The sequence below is a fragment of the Phyllostomus hastatus genome, unplaced genomic scaffold (genome assembly GCF_019186645.2).
Source record: "Phyllostomus hastatus isolate PE091 unplaced genomic scaffold, TTU_PhHast_1.1 phas_scaffold_501, whole genome shotgun sequence".
NCBI classification, from domain to species: Eukaryota; Metazoa; Chordata; class Mammalia; order Chiroptera; family Phyllostomidae; genus Phyllostomus; species Phyllostomus hastatus.
In genome coordinates this window covers 69,840,281-69,862,916 of record NW_025334033.1, presented here as the reverse complement: position 1 = coordinate 69,862,916, position 22,636 = coordinate 69,840,281, and the positions used below count along the sequence as shown (strand labels likewise).

The 22,636-nt window shown below is 46.7% G+C and overlaps 4 non-coding genes and 1 pseudogene across 4 annotated transcripts; all 5 read right to left on the bottom strand.

Moving 5' to 3' along the window:
• Positions 1-1,504: 1,504 nt before the first annotated feature.
• LOC123809009 lies at positions 1,505-1,579 on the bottom strand. The gene has a single exon (XR_006783889.1). It is a non-coding gene; the product is annotated as a small nucleolar RNA SNORD113/SNORD114 family (small nucleolar RNA).
• Positions 1,580-2,460: 881 nt separating this feature from the next.
• Positions 2,461-2,530, bottom strand: LOC123809015 (annotated as a pseudogene).
• Positions 2,531-3,194: 664 nt separating this feature from the next.
• On the bottom strand, positions 3,195-3,266 carry LOC123809011. Its single transcript, XR_006783891.1, has one exon. It is a non-coding gene; the product is annotated as a small nucleolar RNA SNORD113/SNORD114 family (small nucleolar RNA).
• Positions 3,267-3,603: 337 nt separating this feature from the next.
• Positions 3,604-3,675, bottom strand: LOC123809012. Its single transcript, XR_006783892.1, has one exon. It is a non-coding gene; the product is annotated as a small nucleolar RNA SNORD113/SNORD114 family (small nucleolar RNA).
• Positions 3,676-4,729: 1,054 nt separating this feature from the next.
• On the bottom strand, positions 4,730-4,803 carry LOC123809010. Its single transcript, XR_006783890.1, has one exon. It is a non-coding gene; the product is annotated as a small nucleolar RNA SNORD113/SNORD114 family (small nucleolar RNA).
• Positions 4,804-22,636: the final 17,833 nt, after the last annotated feature.

Sequence of the window (22,636 nt, the reverse complement as noted above, 5' to 3'; positions counted from 1 at the left end):
CGTCTACCTGATCTGGGACTGGGTCATCGTGCAGTGGCAAGGTCAGAGTTGGGGTGTCAGGAACAGGCGATGTTGATGGCTGGGAAATTTAGTGTTTGTGGACTGCAGTTAACCGTGGGTGCCAAACCCACAAACAGAAACCCCGGGGACAAGGGGGAGGTCTGCTGTAGTTTCTTTGGAGGTTCCATCATTGATCCACTGATGATAAACATAAGTTGGTAAATTCGGGGTAAGAAAGTGATATTTGTGTATTTCCAACGTCTGTCCATAGGGCCATCTGCGCAAGAGGGACCTGACTCCGTCCGTTCTGGGCAGGACCATAGAATTCCAGACACAGACGAGTCACCGCCCGCGACCCACGTGCCATCGGTCGCTGCCACGGATTCAGGTTTGGGCCTCCTTCCCATCATTCATGTCCACATTTGTTTCGGATAAATCGCTAATCCATAAACAACAATGAGCTGAACACACGACTCACAAAACGCAAAGACGGGCGGGACCCCTGACGACCTCTCACGTTGGTCCACCGCGTCATTTCCCGCGCGGACGGACTCTCTCTGCCATCGCTGACCGACCAGCACAGTGCTTCACACCGTGTCTGTCACTGGGTCACAGGCAACTTTTCTACGTCTAACAATACTTTTAATAATTCAATGAATACCTTTACCCGAAGGACCCAATGTAAGACAACAACTTAATAAACTTCAGTATTTTCCAATAAACGTTCATCTTTTCCATCATTCACATCTGCGCAAGTTCATTAATTAATTCGTTTGTTCACTGGTATTAATTTTTAAAACTGTATGATTCATAAAAAAACCAAGAATAAGAGCACTAAATATTCTACATCTGTGTATAAAATCATTGGCCACATTGATATATCTCTTATTAATTATCATCAGTGTTTCATATATGAATTCGCGCAGGTAATGGTGTAGACCAGTGCCATACTTCTCATTCATGCTAGTTGGCAATGGGGGTTACATTTTATTTCACACTCCTGATGATACAGTCAATATTTGAGGAAAAAACACATGAACTTTCATCAATGTTTCACTCACCTCGGGGTCCATGCTCGGCACCCAAAGAGGCGACCACGGAGCACGTGGCCACAGAGGGTGCGCCCGTCCCCTCCAGCGCGTGCGTTCTGGGGAGGCAGAACAGACCGGGAGATGACAAGCTTGAGACCTCCTCCAAACCGGTCCTCCCCCGCCCCTTATTTCGTCTACTCAGTCATAAAGACCCTTATTATATTTCACATAAGTATAAATAAATATAAATATAATATGGTTCCTTAGGAGGTGATGCCCTCGGTCCATTTATATCTTAACATCAGTTTCTCCAGTTTATAGTAACAGTATTTCTTGTTTATTTCACGATACGTTTGTTGACGGTACTAGGATGGACTCATGTATATTAACACTATAAAAATGCCCAAATCCAAAACTGCAAGAACAGTAGCAGGCTCGTTTGCACGGGAGGAAATGGACCCCACTCATCCCGCACGGACCTCAGACTTCCAGACACAGAGCAGTCATCGTCTCGGACTCGTACGCCACCAGTCGTCATCACGGGTCCAGGCTCGGGCCTCGCCCTCCCCGCGGCCCGCCGGTGTCCGCGCGCACGCTAGTGCACCGGCCCGACCGCAGCCGGCCGCTCAGGTGCGGGCCGCGGCAGCTCCCGGACCAGGGCCTGAGCATCTCGACCACTGTTCCTTACAACGCTTGGCTCACTGAAGTTTGTGCATCATCCTCCTTACTCCCAAGATATACAGATTAGTCAGCATAATATTATATGCATCTCAAACTTAATCATTGGGACACGGCTGCTGTTTTTTCTTATGTTGAATATTTTTTAAAATGTGCATGTGTAATCCCCCAAACTAACCATGAAAAGTCAGGACTCTGAGGATGACTCACACTGGACTCCACGGCCCTCCGGGTCGGTGCAGAGTCCGCCGACCGCGGCACAACGCCGACCGCGGCGTGGGCGTGTCCGTTCTAGAACGTGGAGAGGAGAGGAGATGGAAACACGACTGAGACGTTTTCGCTTTTGGTCCTTGCATCTACGTTTCATTATTCGGTGATTGAGTGATATATTAATTGGGGGGAATACAGATTTGATTTATTCTTAACAAACATCAAACTTTCCACTAATGCTAAACTAGAATATGGGTCATTGTTTATACTATCGATAACAACCTCAGCTAAAGGTAATGCCTTTGATCCGTGTATTTCTTGAGTGACTCAGTCTTTCAATATTTATTAATATTATCTCTCGCCTTGCTACATTTTTATCATAATTGGATGATGCTTCACCTTCATCTTTATGGATTAATAAATTGATTCTTTTATTCATTTATTATAACAGAATCAAAATCCATAAACTGGATCCTTATAAAATTCTAAGCCTCTATAAAACGATCGCTACCGTGGGTGACAGATCGGAATCCTTCGCAGGGTGGACCTCAGAGTACCGGAGTATTCGTCACCGACCGCTCAGTGCGCCACGAATTGTCATCATTGGCCCATGCTTGGCATTCCCTTTATCCATGCCCCTTTATGTCTGTTCATTAGTTCATCGGTTTATCTGAGTATAATAAATGTGACTAGGAAGCTCAACAAAACCTAGACCGTGAGCCTTAAATAGTCCTACATCTGCCTGTAGAATCATCTACCTCACCAAAACATGTCATTAATCACTCTCAAAGCTTCATCGAGGGATTAACAAATACAGCACGCCACTTCGAGTCCGTATTTGCCAGTGGACCACGGCTGGCTTTCTGGGGTCGTCCTGCGCCCGTACCGCGTACACGCCCATAACACTCACATCCGTTTCTATGCCCCACACACGGAGACAGCAGACATCCCGTGAACAGGGGGGATCCTTTTCTCAGCTCCAGTGCCTCCGTTCTGGGAAGTTCGAAACAGAAGGAGAAAAAAATTGAGCGTCTCTGCACTCACTCCACTTTCCACATTCAATTTCCTCGCTTAAATATTTATGCATTTACCTTATTTACAATGCTCCGCACTCACTCATTACTTGCGTGTGTTTACAATTCTCTCACTGATCTATCTATGCTAATACAATCCTTATCCGTGACCACATCAACCAAGGACATGACCCTTGCACGTGACGAGCGTCCGTCACTACCGTCACTGCCAACAGAAGGCACGGGCTAGACTTCGCTCGTGTTGGACCCAGCGTTCCCGACACAGCGCTCATTGTCCACGACTCACATGCCACCGGTCGTCATCATTCGTCCAGGACCGGCTCTCTTCCTCTCCACTAGTTTATTGATCGATTCGTGATCTCACTAACAACTCAATAAATAACTGACTCACAACAACTCAAGAGCAAGACCTTGAAGTATCTTCAGTAACTATCTATGTGATCATCTGTTGCCTTGCTTATATCTATCATTAATCATTCTCATTTTTGCCAATATGGACTAATCAACACAATGCGCATGGCACATGTTAATATGACATAGTGGCAATGTCGTATTTATCACTGGACCCTGGGTGGCCTTCTGGGATTCTTTTATCAACACAGTAAATATGCTTTAAAACCCCCCCGGGCCCAAGAGGGCTCTTCTTGGCAGTGGACCTCAGAGTTAAGGGTTTAATCAAAATCCTCGATTTCAGACACCCCAGGGTACTCATCATTGATCCAGGCTAAGCAATCTTTTTCTTCATTTCTGCCTTGGTTTATTGATCTATTCATTGATCCACTAATAGTAATAAAATCAATATTCATAATTCTTGTTAGGAAAGCCAAGAGCATGACCCTGGACTATGGCCAAGGTCCGTGCGTAGGCACGTTCCCCACAAACTCGATCTTTTCTCAACAGACTAGGCTCTTCCTGCAGCGGCCGTCGGTGAGGCCACAGACGGGCCGGTTACCGTCCTTGCTCCACAGGCGCCCCATCCCCGCGGCCCTGCATCTCCGCTGGGCCCCCCCTCGGCGAGGAGCGGGCCAATAAACTTGGGGTGATAATATGAATGTGCTGTAACCAGGCCCCCCAGTACGGCCAGCAGCAACCACATGTCCTGTAGGTAAGGACTTCAAACTGCGGCCAGTGCACCCGAGGACCTGAATATAGCATTCCTTTGACTTGATGTATTTTACATTGAAATGCCCCTTGTGGCAAGGCGCAACCACATTGGACAGTGCGGCCCCAGACTTGATTACTGGATAAACTGTTTAAATCAAATGCAGTGCCAAAATAACATGGATTATTAATCAGTTGTGACAATGAACAAAATGTCCCGCACCTTATTTTTAACCACAACTGTACTGAATCGGATCAACCGCCGTCTTTGTTTCATAACACATTCATATTATTGGTCTGTGTGTGGGTTAATTTAAATAGCTCAATGAACACTAAAAAATACACCCCATTGACGAGATCTTTTGACTGTCGTCTACTCTAGTCTCCAGCTTCCTTACCCCGACAGCCAAGGTCTCCGCCGGAAGACTGGTCGCAGCAGCCACGGAACTTCCATCTGTGGGGTCGGAAAACACCAGTGTTCAAAGTAACGAACGTTCCGAATCGGCACCAATGCAACGACATCAGTTGTGCGGGACTCGAGCCTCACGTTTATCACGGAAAAAGTCAGCCTCTATCCAGAAAGTGCAGGTGCCCACGATCGACACACCTGGGTACTCTCAACTTCTGCTACCAGCTCACTTCCGTGAAGGAAAAAAGGAGGCTGCTGCATAGTTCACGGACCTCAGACTTCCAGATGACTTTAATCAATACTTTTGATTCAGACACCCTCCAATCTCATCATTGGTCCGGGTTTGGCCCTCTTTCTCTTATCCACTCACTCCTTCACCTCCCCGAGACTCCCACGGTCCCACGGCCAAGGTCCTGGCTGTGACGACGAACTGCCTTCCCGCAGAGCTCTGAGACCGGGCCTCAGTGCACAGCTTGCTCCGTGCGCTACCACCACTGACCATGGCCCACGACCCGGACTGTGGCCATGTAGTTTGGCCAAGTTAAAACATGGCGTCGTGGCCGCCACAAACCACAGCGGCGTCACACAGCCAGGACCCACACGTGCTCCCCCTTCTGAGGGCTTCCTCTGGGTTTCTACCCGCGTGGGCATGCTCCCATCGACATGGGCCGGAAGCAATACGGAGCAGCAAACAGTTGTGGACGTGAATTAAATGCCCTCCATCGTTGGAAAAGAATGGATTTCAGTTGTGCCGAAATGCAATTCTGCTTCTAGGCCCACACCACATTCCCATCTTTGTTCCATACTCAGCATCCTTGGCCTTTATTCGTGTCTATAGCCTTGGCGGCATTGCCAATGACCACACGTGACCAAACCACACCGGGGACAGAAACTTTGTCACTTACATGGCTCCTCGCCCAAGGCCCCCGTCACCGGGCAAGCACTGCGTCCAGTGCGGCGTGTTGATGCACGGCGTGTCCAACGGCGGGTTTGTAAAAGAACGGAGAGCGTAAATTTAGATTTTTACATAGAAGTCAGTTGTCCATTCCTAGATTAATCATAAACAGCGGCTTGTGTCACGTGCGCACCCTGCATCCAACGGCTGCACCCTCTCCCCCGACTCCATGTTCACTGTAAACGACCCAACGAAGACCTTCCAGTCTCCCGCCGAGGAGAAGGGCTACGACCGTCACGAACGCCTGCCCACACTCCCGCACCGAACAGCAAAACACGCCGCTTTTTATGGGGGAAAAGTTCACAAAATGAGATTATGTCACCAACAACCTGGCCGAGGGGCCACGCTGGGTTTAATCTCACCTATTTATTGGTTAATTTATTTGCTTGCTTCTCTAATAATTGTTTCCCTAAAGAAAGCACAAGAATGGTAGAGCCATGTGCCACCCAAAACTAAACAGTGTCGCGCTAAACTTTCTCCCTGAGCACCGTCCGCACCGATGGAACTCTCCGCAGCGAGGAGAAGGCCCCTCATGGGCATCGCCCAGTATGGTGGCCACCCACCCCGCGCAGCTCAAATGTGGCTCGTGTGCACGAGAAATTGAATTTTCATTTTTAATTAATTTGGACTTAAATGTTAATGGCAAGGTGCATTTAGGGAGCGGGGCCTGGACCTGCCCCACTTGAGGGGCTCCAAGAGGTCAGAACAGGGTCACCCAGGCTCCTGCACACGTCACGCATGCGTCTCCCTGCCCCGGGGTTTACGCTTTTTGAAACAATGGATTCAGATGTGAAATTATTCTTTAACTCACTTTTTTAAAAAAGATTTTATTTATTTATTTATTAGAGAGGGAAGGGAGGGAGAAAGAGGGAGAAAGAGAGAGAGAAATATCAATGTGCGGTTGCTGGGGGTCATGGCCTGCAACCCAGGCATGTGCCCTGACTGGGAATCGAACCTGCGACACTTTGGTTCACAGACCGCGCTCAATCCACTGAGCTACGCCAGCCAGGGCTCTTTAACTCACTTTTAATAATAGCACCAGTATTTGTGAACCCTAAGGACAATGAGCAGAATTAAATCTATCCACTTGCTTATTACTCATAGAACTCAGTAAAGTGCATTTACATTTTTCTTTTTAAACAAAAACCAGTGAACAAAGAGAGTATTGGTAATCACTATATTCACATTTTCAGTGTTCAGGACTAGACCTTTTTTACGTTTCAGCATCTATCTAATCATTTGTATTCCATTTTTTTCATTGATTATGTTAAATGACTGTATACTACAATAGTTTTATGCTAATGGGTTCACCGTGATTTGTTATATTGTTGAGTTCCCTATATTGTATTATATTAGTATTATTGATTATCATGAAACAACATTAACTTTTTGTCCCTTTTGTAGAGGAGGCATGCACCAGGAGACCCACCACGACGCCGCAAAGCAACACCAGCATTCTGAGCAACCCGTGTGCTCCCCAAGGGGGAGCGGCCTGCGGTCTACTCTGTCTGAACTCGAACATTCAGAAACGTGTCAACACTAACCCTCAGTGTGTCGGCTCCCGGAGGAAGTGTAACCCTCCTCTTTATTTATACTGTACCCACACAGTGACTGACTTATAACAGTAGAACCCATATTCACGGACAACAGGAGGTCAAGAACACAGCCTTGAACTTCCCTAGCCCCTCTGTCGGCACACTTCCCACGGACGAGTGGGCCTCAGAGTCGCGGCTGGGCTTGACCAAAGGGCGGCGTTCGGGTGCCCCACTGGCCCGGACTTGGGGCGCTGTGCCTTCCCTGCATGCACTGCTCTCGACCTAGTCGCTGGGTCATTAATAATAATAATAATAATAATAATAATAATAATACAATCAAGGCCCATGAACTAGGAAAATGAGACCAAGACCCTTGAGGGCGGGAGTGTGTCTACGAAGCTCACCTTCCCACAGCCCGAACACGAGCCTTCCCCTCCCCGCACCGCACCGCGCCGCCGCGCCCCACCCATCCCGTGTCAGTCGCTGGTCCGCGCTGGGGTGTTCAAAGACACCCGTGTTCAAGACGGTACGCATCACTACCACAGGGCGACAGGGGGCAGAGTCCCGACCCCCGGCGGCACGGAAACGAAGGGGACGCACTATGAAGGCGCTCTGAGAACGACCGAAGCGCCTTCTCTCTGCGTGTCCCCGTGGACCCCCAGCAATGCCGAAACGGGCTCCTCCTAACTCTGGATTCACAGCGCATTCCGGCCAGCGGTCAGGGCGAGACCGCCCACCTCTGAACCGTGCGCGCACGAGGCCACCCATCCCCTCGGGACACTCGGGGGACGGCCCCGCCCCCAAGGGGGACCCCGCGCTTGGATTGTCACACCAACCTCCTTCTCTCTTTGCCCAAAGACATGCAAAGCAAGATCGTCATCACAACATCATAATCGAATCTGCCACCGTGTTCATTCTAAGGAGTTAAAAAAACAAATTTTAAAAAGAATCGGTCTTCGTGGAGCTATTTTACATAATCGATCCCCAGGCAACCGTGAGCCTGACATCCAGGTCTCAGCGTCCGGAACGACAGAGCACTACCTCCTAGTCATCAGCATGCACGATTTCGCATTTCAAACGACAGTGAGCACCGGTGAACCGAGAAGACAACGAAAATGACTGTGATTACCGGGGACGCACGCCCACGCCGCTCTCACGCAGGTGAGGGCCCAGGTCCTGTCTTCCGCTGCACGTCGTGCGGGGCGGGAGACACGGGAGGTGCGGTTCACGGCACACGCTCACCCACGGTGCGAGCCTAGCCGGGCTTAGGATGCTTGTCCATCCACTGCTTTACTTCATTACTGTGGGGCAAAAGGACCACCCTTCATTTTTCTAGAGGAATTCCAAAAACCATGAACCACCATCACAGCAACACGGAAACACTATCATTTGCCGATGTCTGTGCGCACCACTGCAGAGGCCTAAAGCTCTTTGTCTTCCCGGGGACGTGGGTTGTGTGGGACGCGATGAGTCGTGATGTTTACGCCCGAGCGCATGCTCCCATTGAGGCATTGTTAGCCGCCTGAAATATAAATGTATACATTTGTTCACGTAGAATTATACCTCAATGTATGCGAGCCCACCCACATGGGCTAAGTACCTTGGATAATATTTACATGGGTCCTGATGTCATCAGCCCAAAGAATAGCAAACCGGTTCCTTTACTGTATGTTTGCTTACACAAAACTGCATTAAAAGACGGCATTAATCATGACTGTGTTTGTATAAAACAGTCTCATCACTGCTCCATGTTCTCCCATTCAGTCACATAGTTTACGCGATCAACTATTTATGTAAATGTATTTCCCCTTCCTTCATAAAACGACCCCTTGGCGGTCTGCCCCAACGCAGAACCGGAACCCCGGCTCCGAACCCACGACCTCACGCGCCTCCCTCAGGTGAGGAGAGCCTTGACCGGTCACTTCTCGGGTCTGAGAATCTCAACATTGTCTTCCTAATGTCCCACGTTCCATCAAATGCCTTAGAACGACACGTATCTCTCTTCTCATTCGCTGACGTATTTCTTTATTTGTGGACTGATTTCATTATGATGATGCAGTTCGTACCCCAAGCCACAGAGCCCAAGAATAAGGTTCTGTGGGCTCGTGAGGGGACCACGAGGTGCTCCACGGTGCTGGGCCCCAGAGTGTCCGGTGATTTCATGAAAAGTCTTGCTCCAGAAGCCCCATGACCTCTGTCGCTGGTCCGTGATGGGAATTTTCTAAAACTGACTAATTTTCTGATTCACAAATAATAATACAACGGCAAAATTCCCAAACGGGATCCTTGAGTTTCGGCTCCAGCCCCACGAGCGAATGAACTGTGTGACGGTGCCCAGGCTGCACGTGTGGGTGCAGCCACTCGCCTGCGTGGTGTGTTCTTCCTGTGTGGCCTTCTCTTCCTTAGTGCGTCCACATGCCAAGGACAGCTCAGTGAAAAATACTAAAACCAGCTTCTGCAGGCCCCGCCCCGCCCCGAAGAGCCCCCCGCCAGCCCTAGGCACCGGAGCGAGCTCCAGCCAGCCGCAGCTGTCCTGAGACTGCCCCGACGACGACGCATTAAATGACTTCTGTCATCTCCTAAAATCGTGTCAGCTGTACTGATTTAGATTAAACATAATTTTTGGTTTATAGCACATTCCCATCACTGGCCCACACTTGGAGTGTTTAACGTATGGAGCGCAGAATGATTACTTTAAAATGCTGAGGATAACATCCACGCACAAACACTCTAAACAAAGAATGTAAACTCGGGGTCTTATATTGGTCTTTACATCCCTGCTCACAACGACCACTCAGCTGTCCTCGGCCCCCTCCACGGTGGGAAAAGCAGGTTTAGACTGGATTTACGCTTTTTGAATGGCTGCTAGGCAGATCTGGGTAACAATAAACTTTGGTTCAAAAATGAGATTTTTTTTATTCATCCAGTATTGATTTTTAGCTTTAAAAAATACAAAAAAGTCCACGACCTAGCCCAAGGGAAAGATCTATAATGATTCCAAACCTCCACCTATATGGAAATCTATTAAAAAGGTGGTTATTTAGTGGATGACTGACACAAACACTTTCTCTTTTCTTAACAACAACAAAAAAAATTACCCAGCAAACTCCAAAAATTCAAAACACTGGCTCTTAACTACAGATGCTAACATGTTCTCCGTGAAGGGGGATTACAGACTAAACCTGTTCATTTTCCTTAAGAATTACACTCACACTCATAGTTATGTGATTGGAGTCTCCTAATTGTCCCACGAGCAAGCCTTGTAACCTTTCCTATATACATTTCTTTATGTACCCATGCATCGATTCACCTGCAATAACACAGTCTATACCCATGAGCCACAAAAGCCCAGAAACAAGTTTATTGAATTTTCCTAACCCTCCTCTTGGCTACTTTCTGCGGGGCGTATCGACGGGCGCTCCCCCCGTGACGGACCTCAGACTCACACGGGGGCTTAATCAGAGGGGTGCGTGGACTCGGATACCGCCACCAACACTCCCCATCGATCCATGCATGGCTTTCTACGGCTTCCCTCACTTATGCTTTTTGGAACGGATCAATTCATTCACAGATCCGCGGATAATAATTATAGAATCAATGCTACTCTAATGACACACAAAGAAACGGAGGACGAGAGCCTTCCACGCAACCCGGACCCGTGCCCGGCCCTTGCTCGCAGAGTCTCAGCTGCTGTCCACGGCGGGCCCGCCTCCCGCGTCGGGGCTAATCAGCGCCGTCCTTCCTGCCCTGCCGGCCCCGTGCCCGGGGCGGTGCCCGCCTCTCCTCGCACTGCGTCTGTCCGCACACTCAGGTCGCCCTGCCCAATAGCCACAGACCCGCCCCCACGGCCCACAGGTGACAAAACTGGCATCTGCCGTCTTCGAAGGGACTCTGGCCTCAGAGTTGACAACTGCGCTCTTTGTCGGTGAAGGCACCCATGGGGCGAAGGGGACGAGAACACCGCATGGGGCGTGAAGCCGCTTTGGAGACGTGTCACCCCCTCCAGCACTCCCCCGAGGCTCCGTAGTGGCGCTGAATCGAATGAATTCCAAAGTTTAGCCACAGCACATGGAATCATGGGGTCGGGATTGCCGTTCCTTAGCCCCATATATTACTGAACTGGTTCTTCTACTGAAATAGTTTTGTGGGCACCCCCATTTATCGAAATAGTTTTGTGGGCACCTCCATTTATTGAAATAATTTTGTGGGCATAACCCCCATCTAAGCCTAGAAGTGATAGTCACTCACATCGGTGCCCGTGCCCCTCCGTCCCCGAAGTGACGGGCAGGGTCCTCACAACGGGAGAAGGATTAAATCGGGGGGTGCTCACGCTACACAGGGAAAAATAGCCTATGTTTAAACACGATGACAGAGACTTTTTAAATTGAAATTTGTCAGAAAGACTAGATTCATCATAAACCCTACCCATTTAACACTCTCATCGTGTTCCCAAGAACGGCCATAAAAACCCCTTTATTGCCCTGGCTGGTATAGCTCAGCGGATTGAGCATGTGCCTGCGAACCAAAGGGTCGCTGGTTCAATCCCCAGTCAGGGCACAGGCCTGGGTTGCAGGCCAGGTCCCCAGTGGGGGGTGTGCGAGAGGCACCCACACACTGTTTCTGTCCCTCTCTTCCTCTTCCCCTTCCCCTCTCTCTAAAAATAAATGAATACAATCTTTAAAAAAAACCTTTATTTACTTACACTTAAATTTTACTATGAAATACTATGAACACCATTGCTCACTACAAAATACGCACATAGGGAGCAAGATCGTATTTCGGTTGGATTTATTTATACAGAATTGAACACATTTAATTTGCTTCACAATACAGTCTCATCCATCCTCCAGTCCATGTATTTGTTGGTGCGTTCACTAACTTATTTTCTTAATCAGGAAATAAAAATACCACGCCCTCACTTTTCTAAAGAAGACCCCCCACGGTTAAACACCGGCCCAGGATCAAGGGGCGAGAACGCGGACAGGTTTAGGTGCGCCTTCCAAAGCGCGGGGGAGCCTGGAGTTTCCCGGAACGTGTCTCACCGGGGGGACAAGATGAACCGGCGTCCCCCCATCACAGGACCTGCTCCTGATTGGTCAGCGATTCGCTGAGTGTTGAACAACACACTGGGATGTGGAATTACGCTTCCTCTCCCTCCCACAGAGACGTGGGTGTCTGTGACCTGTGACCTCAGACGCCAGACAAAAACACGGACCGTGGCCGTCCAGAGGAACGGACTCGCTCCTGGCTCCGTGTTTTCATGATCGCCAGCAGAAAGGGTAGGCACGAGGGCCACCGTGTAAACGGTGTCGTCCCTCCTGGTCTCTGCGAGGCGTTCACTCGTGTGGAGAGTTCACGGGCCGTGCAGACGAGTGCACGTGTTTCCTTTGCCCTGACAACGCCCTGCCACTGGCCCCGGTGCAGATCAGGCCCCCGGCCACCCCTCCGCCCGGCGGGAGGGTCTGCACTCTTCGTTCTGTGTGAGTCGAGCCTCGGCCAACTTCCACTAATCATCCATGTTTCGTTACATTCCCTATTGATCGGTGAATGGCCTGCCCCCTCTTTTTAGTGATGTATGAAGACGTTTCACTTAATTTGAGGTCAGGACGACAGTCACACTGAAATCCGCTCCACCGAATCGCGAAGGGCCAGCACAGCACGCCGGGGGGCCCCCCCGACCACGCGGGGAGTGGGCGGTGCGGACCTCAGAGGTGCGTGTGGGTTTAATCAAGACTCCCGTTTCAGATACCCACCCCATGGTGCTCATCCCTGGCCCAGGCGCGGTCTCCTGTCTTTACGCTTCCACGCATTTATTTATTTACCCGTTGATCCATGCATCACGGGGAGATCACAACATGCCAGGAACGAGATGTTCTCATTACCGACTCTCTCCCCGTGAGGTGAAGGACGCGAGCTCACGGTCTGGGGGACCTCGGGGAACACGCGGGGTCGATCGCACCCACGCTTGCGGCCGGGCCCGCGCTCCGCAGCGGTGCCTCTGGGGCTCTCCCTTGTTTAATTAGCCCGAGTTTCAGAGACGGCGCAGGGAAAGGGGGGAAGCCCCCGTCCTTGATCCCTCCTGGGGGACCCAGTGTCCTCCCTGGGCTCCGGGCCGCCACACGCATGGACTGCGGCCAAGGCTGCCCAGACATGCCAGTGTTTGAGTCCTTGGTGGGGGAAAATAAAAATGGAATATGAAACTGTTCTGAAAAAACAGATGACATGATCACTATTTTTTTTTAATTCTATATTGGCCTTTTGGTTGCTGATGTTGTTTAAGTACACTTTTCCGCCTTTCCCCCCACCCGACTATTTGTTTTAATCCCCTCAGTTGTCCCAAATTAGATTACCTCTAGTTTTTGATTCAGGCATATTCCTGTCACTGGTCCCTATGGGGGGATTTTGTATTTCTTTTATGCACATGGATTCTTTTGAAAATCCATAAACAGTTGTGCACAAAACACTCTAACCAAGGATGGGAACTTCAAGTCTTACTCACTTTGGTCTTTCTCCACAAAGCTAACTGCCAAGGTTTTGTTTCTTAGAAAAAGAGCGAGTCTGCTGTCCGAATGTGTTAAGAATGCAGTCACTCTGTGGAGGGCAAAGCAGAATCAACCTACATTTTATTGTATATTAATTACATGGAACTAAGTAGTAATGAACTCCAGTTCTTTCTACTTAGTCCAGTACTTTACTTTTTACTTTTAAGGAGCAGAATGGCCACTGTGGAACCTCCATTAGAATAAGAACAATATCTATCAAAAAGTCTCTATAATTGAACAATTTTAACAGAGTAAAAGATCACTTTTAATGGATCTTACTTTGGCAGAACTGGTTATATTTAAATCCTTATTTCACATTTTCAATAACTCAGGCTTGATTCTATTTTATATTTTCATTTATTTGTTCACTTATTCATTTAGTTAATTACTTATGAAATAATTTAGCTATATGCTCATTATATAAAAAGAGTCAAATTGGTAAGCCAGCCAGCACTCTAGGACAGAAATACTATTAAATGCAATGACCTACATGCCCCTTATCAAAAATGGGAGCAGGCCAGGAATTTTTGTTTCCATAAATGTCAACAGTGAAAATCCAAGTTAATGTGTATCATTGATTCATAAAAATGTAGTACTCATGAATCTGTGCTTTCTCTCATTTTAAAGAATTGATAGGGCTTCATTCATTAATTATAAAATGACTGCAATATCTGTGAATGCTAGTGCACTAGAAACAAATCCTGAACAATGCTAACATCGTCCGTGTGCTTGTCCGTCACAGGGAGAAGTGAGTCAGTCTTGGGGGCGGCAACAAAATGTAGTGAACACCCATCTGGCCAATCCCAACAGTTCCCGTGTGTCACGTTGTCAACACGTGTCCATCGCTGCTTGTCATTCAATGACACATTTACTCAACCACATGTCCGTTTCTGTAAACGTTTCCTGCTTCTTTTATTTACAAAGTGGACGCAGCCCAAGCAGTGCTTGGAGGGGAAGTTATAGCATTAAACACATATATTAGAGAAGAACAACTAAGTGTCAGCTGATAGACGAGTGGATAAAGAAACTGGGCTAGACACACATAGTGGAATATTATTCAGCCATTAAAAAGAGATTCTGTCATTTGAAACAATGCGGAGGAACCTGGAGGACATGATGGGAAGCGAGAGAAGCCAGACACAGGAAGTACAGTGCTGCATGACCTCGCTTAGACGTGGCATCGGAAACAGGTGACTCCGCCGCAGCAGACAGAGGAATGGTCGTCATGAGTGAGCAGACGGAGGAAACAGGGTGCGTGTCAGGGTGCAATGTCGCTGTTACACAGAAGGAGTAGGTTCTGGAGCTCTAGTAACGTACAGCATGATGACTATAGTTAATAACATCATCTTGTATCTGGGAAATTGGCTAAGAGAGTAGGCTACTGGTGCTCCTATCACAAAAACAAGAATGAAGAAAAAGAAACCATATGAGGAGATGGAAACATTAATTAGTTTGATTACAGTAATTATGCACTATGTGTATGTGTCAAAACACCATATGTGAACCTTAAACATAACTATTTTTTTTTAAAAATTCAAAATCAGTAATCTAATCTCTACTTTATTGAACTAGAAAAAGAACAAATTATATACAAGGAACGCATAATAAAAGAAATGATAAAAACTAAAGCAGAATCTTCTCTAACCATAATTATATGAACCTAAAAATCCATCAAGAGGAAAAAAAATGAAAAACACACGGAGGCTAAGTAATGCGCTACTAAACAATGAATGAGTTAACAGTAAATCAGGGAAGAAATCAAACGATACCTTGAATCAAATGAAAATGAGAATGCAACAGCCCAACATCTATAGGGCCAGGCAAAAGCAGTCCTAAGAGGGAAATTCATAGCATTGCAGGCCTACCTCAAGAAACAGGAAAAATTGCAAATAAACAATCTACATGTAAGCCCAAAGTGAGTAAAGAAGGGAAATAATAAAGGTCAGAACAAATTAAAAAAAAATAGAGTCTAAAAAAAATAGAAAAGATCAGTGAAACCAACAGTGGGTTCTTTGAAAAGATAAACGAGATTGATAAACCTTTAACCAGACTCACCAAGAAAAAAAGAGAGAGGACCCAAATAAATAAAACCAGAAATAAAAAAGGAGAGGTTAACAACTGACACGACAGAAATACAAAGGACTGGAAGGAAATGTTAACAACTACATGCCAAAAAACAGACAATCTGGAAGAAACGGATAAGTTATTTGAAACACATGATCTCCCAAAAGTGAATCAAGAAGAAACAGAAAATCTGAACAACTGATTACAACTAATAAAACTGAGGCAGAAGTCAAAAAACTTTCAACAAACCAAAGTCCTGTACTGAATGGCTTTGTGGGTGAATTTTACCAAACATTCAAAGAAGAGCTAAGACCTATCCTTCTCAAACTACTCCAAAAAATTCAAGAGGATGGAGGACTCCCAAGCTCATTTCATGAGGCCAGCATTATCCTAATTCCAAAACCGCATAAAGACACTACAAAGCAGGAAAATTATAAGCCAGTAAGTATCTGTGATGAACCTAGATCCAAAAATTACCAACAGAATATTAGCACACTGAATCCAGCAACACGTAACAAAGATCATTCATCATGATCAAGTAGAATCTATCCCTGGAATGCAAGGGTGGTACAATATGCACAAATCAATTACTTTGATACACCACATAGACAAAATGAAAGCTAAAAATCATATGCTCGTATGTCTAGATGCAGAAAAAGCTTTCGACACAACCCAACACCCATTTAACATTAGAACTCTCAGCAAAGAGGGAACATATCTCAAAATAACAAACACCAGATATGACAAGCTCACTGATAACATGGAGAAAACTAAAAGCATTTCCCTTAAGATGAAGAACAAGACTTTATCGTTCTTATTCCCCATGGTGTGGAAGGCCCAGCCACAGCAATCAGACAAGAAGAAATAAAAGGCACCCAAGTTAGAGAGGAATAAGGGAAGCTAACTTTGTTTCCAGACAACATGACACTGAATATAGAGAACACCATGCATTTCACAAAGAAACTACTAAAATTAACAAATGAATTCAGCAGAGTACCAGGACACAAAATAAATATCCAGAAATTGGTTTTATTTTTATGCACCAATAATGAATTATCAGAAAGGGAAATTAAGAAAACAATCCCATTTACATTGCATCAAAAAATACCTCAAAATAAATTTAACCAAGGAGGGGTTAAAAGTACTGTGCTTGAAAAAGTATAAGACACTGAAGAAGAAACTCAAGAACATACAAATAAATAAAAGCATATACCATGTTCATGGATAGAAAATTTTTTTTACATTGTTAAAATGTTCATACTACCCAAAGCAATCTATAGACTCAACACAATTCTTATCAAAAATACCAATGATGTATTTCACAGACCTAGAACAAATAATCCAAAAATTTGTATGGAACCAAAAAGACGCTGAATAACCACTACAATCTTAACAGGAACAAAGTTACAGAAATCACACTGCCTGATACCAAACAACACTGCAAGGCCATAGTAATCAAAACAGCATGGCACTGGCATGAAAACGGACACCTAAATCAGTGACACTGAATAGAGAACCCAGAAACAAACCCACAATTTTTACAGTCAATTAATTTTTCACAAAGGAGTCCAGAACATACAGTGGGGGACAGATAGTCTATTCAATAAATGACACTGGGAAAACCAGACAGATCCATGCAAAGGAAAGGAAACTAGATCACCTTCTCACACCACACACACAAGACACTTAAGACTCAAAACTATACAACTCCTAGAAGAAAATACAGGCAAGAAAATCTCAAACATTTTTCTTGGTCATATTTTCTCTGACATATCTTCTTGGGCAAGGGAAACAAAAACAAATGGGACTACATCCAACTAAAATGATTTGCAAAGCAAAGGAAACTATCCACAAAATCAAAAGACCGCCCACTGAACGAGAGAGCATATTCCCCAATGATACATCCAATCAGGGGTTACTATCCAAAATGTATAAAGGACTCATACAACTCAACACCAAAAAGCCCCAAAAAACCCAATTAAAAATGGGCAAAGGCCCTGAACAGACTTGAGCAGACGCCTCTTTAAATGGGACACACAGATGGCCAATAGGCACACGAAAAGATGCTCACAGTCACTGATCGTCAGAGACACACGAATTAAAACCGTAATGACGTATCACCTCACCCCTGTCAGAATGACTACTCTGAATGAATCAACAAGCAACAAGTGCTGGCGAGGATGGGGAGAAAAGGGGACCCGAGTGCACTGCTGGTGGGAACGCAGGCTGACACAGCCATGTTGTAAAACACTACGGAAGTTTGTCAAAACATTAAAAACGGAACCACCTTATGACCCAGCGCTCCCACTTCCAGGTATGCATCTGAGGAAAACCGACACACCAACTCTAAAGAGCATGTGCACCCCTGTGTCCACTGTGGTGTCACTTACAACCACCGAGCGAGGAGTGAGAGCCCCGTGCCCATCCACAGACAAGGGGACACAGAAGAGGTGGCACATTTACACAGCGGAATATTACTCGGCCGTAAAAAGGAATGGCATCTAACCTGTCGCAGAAGTGTGGATGAACTCAGAAGACATTGTGCTAAGTGAAGTAAGTCAGTCAGAGAAAGGCAAATGCCACGTGATTCCACTGACATGGGGAGTCTGAAGGACAATGTGAAGGAACAAACGAAAGAGAAACAGACTCCCGCTCACAGAGAACAGACAGGTGCTGGCAGCGGGGGGAGGGGCCGGGTGGGGAAAAGGGGAAGGGGTTGCCGGACCCAGGTTGCAGTTGCAGAACAGTCAAGGGGGGGGTTAAGTGCAGCACAGGGAATGTAACCGATACTATTGTAGTAACTCTATATGGCGTCAGGTGGGCACTGGAAACACCAAGGGAAACACTTTGTAAAGCACGTGGTTAGAAACATTATCGAACCGCGAGGCGGCGCACCTGAAACTAATACACGATAACCTTGGGTGCAAACCGCCATTGAAAAAAATTTTATTAATAATAAAACCTAAAAAAGTTAAAGCAGGAATCAATAAAATTTAAAATGGAAAATCAACAGAGAAAATCAATGAGACCAAAATCTGGTTCTTTGAAAAGATCAATAAAATCAGTAAGCCTCTAGCCAGGCTAACAAACAAAAAAAGAGAGGACACAAATTACCAATGTCAGAGATGAAAGAGAAAATTGCTGCAGTTCCTATGGGCATTAATAGAACAGGCCAAGAATATGCGGACAATTCTATGGCCACAAACTGATGACGTAGATGAAACGGACCTATTCTTCAGAAGACAAAACTTGCCAAAATTCATACAAGAAACAAATAGACAATATGAATAGGCCTATATCTATTAATGAAATTGAATCAACAATTAATAACATTCTACAATAGAAAGCATCAGGCCCAGGTGGGTTTACTGGTGAATTTTACAAAACATTTATGGGAAAAAATCACACCGGTTTTCTACCATCTCTTACCGAAGATGGACGGAGTGGGACTACTTCCTAACTCATTCTGTGAGGCCAGTGTTACCCTAACACCAAACCAGACAAAAACATTACAAGAAAACTATAGACCAACATCTCTCATGAAAAAAATGAAAAAAAAAAAAAAAACCTTCAACAAATACTAGCAAATCAAATCCCAGCAATTTCTGAAAAGAAATACACAATGACCAATGCTGGTTCTACATTCAAAAATCAACTAATGTCATCTATCACGTCAACAGGTTAAAAAAAATCCCATTATCATATCAACGGCAGAAGAAAAGCATTGGACAAAATACAACACCCACTCGTGACAAACACCCAGTAAGTATGGTCGGAGGGCAATGTCCCCAAGCTGACAAAGAACCTGTAGCCAACACCACACTTAACAATGAGAACGAGACGCTTCTCCACTAAGATCGAGCACAATGTAAGGAGGGTCCCACCAACCACTTCTTTTCAGCACCAGACTGGAAGGCGTAGCTACTGCACTTAGGCAAGAAAAGGTAGGGGGCGTATGATTAGTGAAGGAAGACGTAAAACTTGTCTCTGTTAACAGGTGGCACGGTCAGCCCTGTAGAAAATGTGTGTGCATGTGTGTGTGTGTGTGTGTGTGTGTGTGTGTCAATCACTTTCCTATATAGTAACAATGAAAAAAGTGGAATTTCTAATTAAAAACACTATTCACATTAGCATCCCCAAAATGAAACCCTTAGGTATAAATCTAACAAAAGATGTACAAGGTCGACATGAGGAAAACTAAAACACTCTGAGGAAAGTCATCGAGAAAGAAGGAAGGAAGTAGGAAGGTATCCCATGTTCATGGACAGGAAGACTCAAGATTGGCAAGACGTCAGTTTTTTCCAGCTCGGTGTGGACATTCAGTGCAACACCAGCCAAAACCCCGGCCGGCTGTCCTGGGGACGTGCACAGGCTGATCCTGTCTAACCTGCACCCAAACAGGCAACGGGGTACAGCAATCCAGACAGAGTGATGGAAACGCCCTGCATGCCTCGTCTGCGGAAGGCTCCTTCTGCTGAATTGCAGTAATCTTCGTTTTCGTTCACAGTACGGCCCTCTAATCAGTTAGTGAGTGCTGCTTTCTGTTTTCTTTAAGGATGTGCCCATTTGTTTTTCTATCCAAGTATTCAAACCCATAAACAGTCCCCTAACTCAAGAACATGAACTGTGAACTTTCGCTGTTACTTAAATCCGTTTCAACAGTTTTTAACACAGAGAAATGACAGCCAAGATTTTCGCCGGTGGAGAATAATTACGTCGGGTGTGATGTATCCGCTGTGTGGCATATAAGCAGATTTAAGAAGAATGGAAGAGTCTACACTTCAGTTTTTCGAAGAAGATCAGTAAGAGATCCACCACAGACCGACGTGTGGCCCCTGTTCGCCGCTGGCCCAAGAGCGGCCGGGCATGCCACTTATTGACTCGTCTGACACGCAGCACAAGGAGGTTAAACTATTACAAGTGTCCTCGGGACCCTCTACCTACCTAGTAAGAAGTAAGAATATAGAACATTTTTTCTAAGAATGGAAGTCACTCATGCAGGACTGGATAAATTTAAATCCTCTTTTCATGGCATAATTTCACCAACAGCCCCTGCGAGATCCTACTGCATGTATGTATTTATTAATTTGTTGTTTTATTTATTCATTTATTGTTGTACTCATGAATAATTGAAACATCAGTTTACTTTTTCTGAGAAAGCATGTGATCAACCCATCAACAACCCAAACTGCGAGCCGTAGCAGTCTTGAGAAAGAAGAACCTGGTATCAAACTATACTGCAAGGCTACAGTGATCAAAACAGCATGGCACTGGCATAAAAACAGACACACAGAACAACGGGACAGACAGACAGCCCAGAAATAAACTGACACCTACATGGCCAATTAATATTTGACAAAGGAGGCAAGAACATACAATTGAGTAAAGACAGTCTTCTCAATAAGTGGTGCTGGGAAAATGGGACAGATACATGCAAACACATGAAACTAGACCACCTTCTTACACCACATAAAAAAATAAACTCAAAATTGATTCAAGACCTAGATGTAAGGCTCAAAACTTTAAAACTCCAAGGAGAAAGCATAGGCAGTAAACTCTGACATTTCTCTTGGTAATATTTTTTTTTCTGATACATCACCTCACACAAGGAAAACAAACGAATAAAAAAAATAACCAAATGGGACTGTACCTTTCCTTTTGCACAGCAAAGGAAACCAACGACAAAATGAAATGACAACCCTGTGAACGGGAAAAACAGTCACCCACGAAGCATCCGGGTATCGTTCATACCTTTGTGTATTGACCCCCTCATTAAGTCACTAGTACTAACAATGTCAATATATATGAATCAAAAAACCTAAAAGCAAAAGCCTGGGACACTCCCAAGCTGCACCTACAGGCTTGTTTTCCTTAAAACTCAGAAACGACACCTTTTCTGCAGGGGGTCTCAGCATTGATCACCTTCCTGGTGATGGCACATCGAGCCCGTGTTCACTCACATTCTGTCCGCGGTGACCCTTCCTTTAGTGAATGCTCCACGTTTGGAGGATGTTTTGTGGTCGCCAGCCCCCCAAACGGCCCCCAGTGACCCACGACTGCTGGCATTCCTACACTACATCCGCCCGGCCTCGTGACCAGTGGAACCCTGCGGCAGCGGCGGCGGACGACCCCTGGGCCTGGGTGCTGAATAGGCCCAGCCCGCCACGCTCCTCCCCTGCACCGGCTGCTGCAGGGGGGCCCCGAGGTCCTGCCGTGGAGGAGGCCCTGACGGCGCTGGGGCCTCCCACCCACCAGCCAGGCGGCGGACCCTCCACCCTGCTCCCGCCTGGGACCACCCGACAGACCCCCGTCCACCCTGCCCCCACCCTGGGCACCGAAGGGTTCAATCCGCTCCGGTGCTTTCATTCTGGAAAGTCACATGCACACTTTACCGAGAATGAAGCGGCGGCACAGACTGCACGTTCCCCCATGGACCCGAGTCGTGGGGTTCTGGGTAGATCCTCAGTGTTGGCTCCCACCACGTTCCCCTCATCAACTCGGGATGACTCTGCTCTGTATGCACCGGCGTCGCTCCCGTTTAACCCCTCGTGAGTGCAGCGCACGCCGTCGGACGCGCCGCCCCACGCGGGAGTAACGAACCCGACCAGGGCGCGCCCCCTCCGCGTGTGCTCACCCTAGACGGGGTTCGCGGCCCCCTGCGCGGACTCCGAAGGACCGCTCGCGCGGGCCGCCGAGCGCGCCCTGAAGGGTCGGCCCAAGCGTTGCCCTGATTAACACCTGGCCCGGCTCCCCCATGTTTCTCTCATTGACTTCCTCAAGGAATAACGGGATCGTGGATTTGTTCTTTAAAGACAAAGAGTAAAACCCACCAAGAGCCCACAATTAAAATATCATTTCGTGCCTCTGCGGACACGCCCTCTGTCCCAAGGGAGCTGTGTCTCGACTTCGTTTTCTCCATCTGAAACGATTTCATCATACCTAGTCCTCACCGACCTGTGCTCTGCCTTTTCTCTTGTTTTAGTTAAACGTGCGGGGGTGCCCCTGGCTAACGAGATCACAGAGGCTTCCAGTGCGCCATGCTGTGATGGTCACCTGTGCCCTGTGACCGCCCCCCGT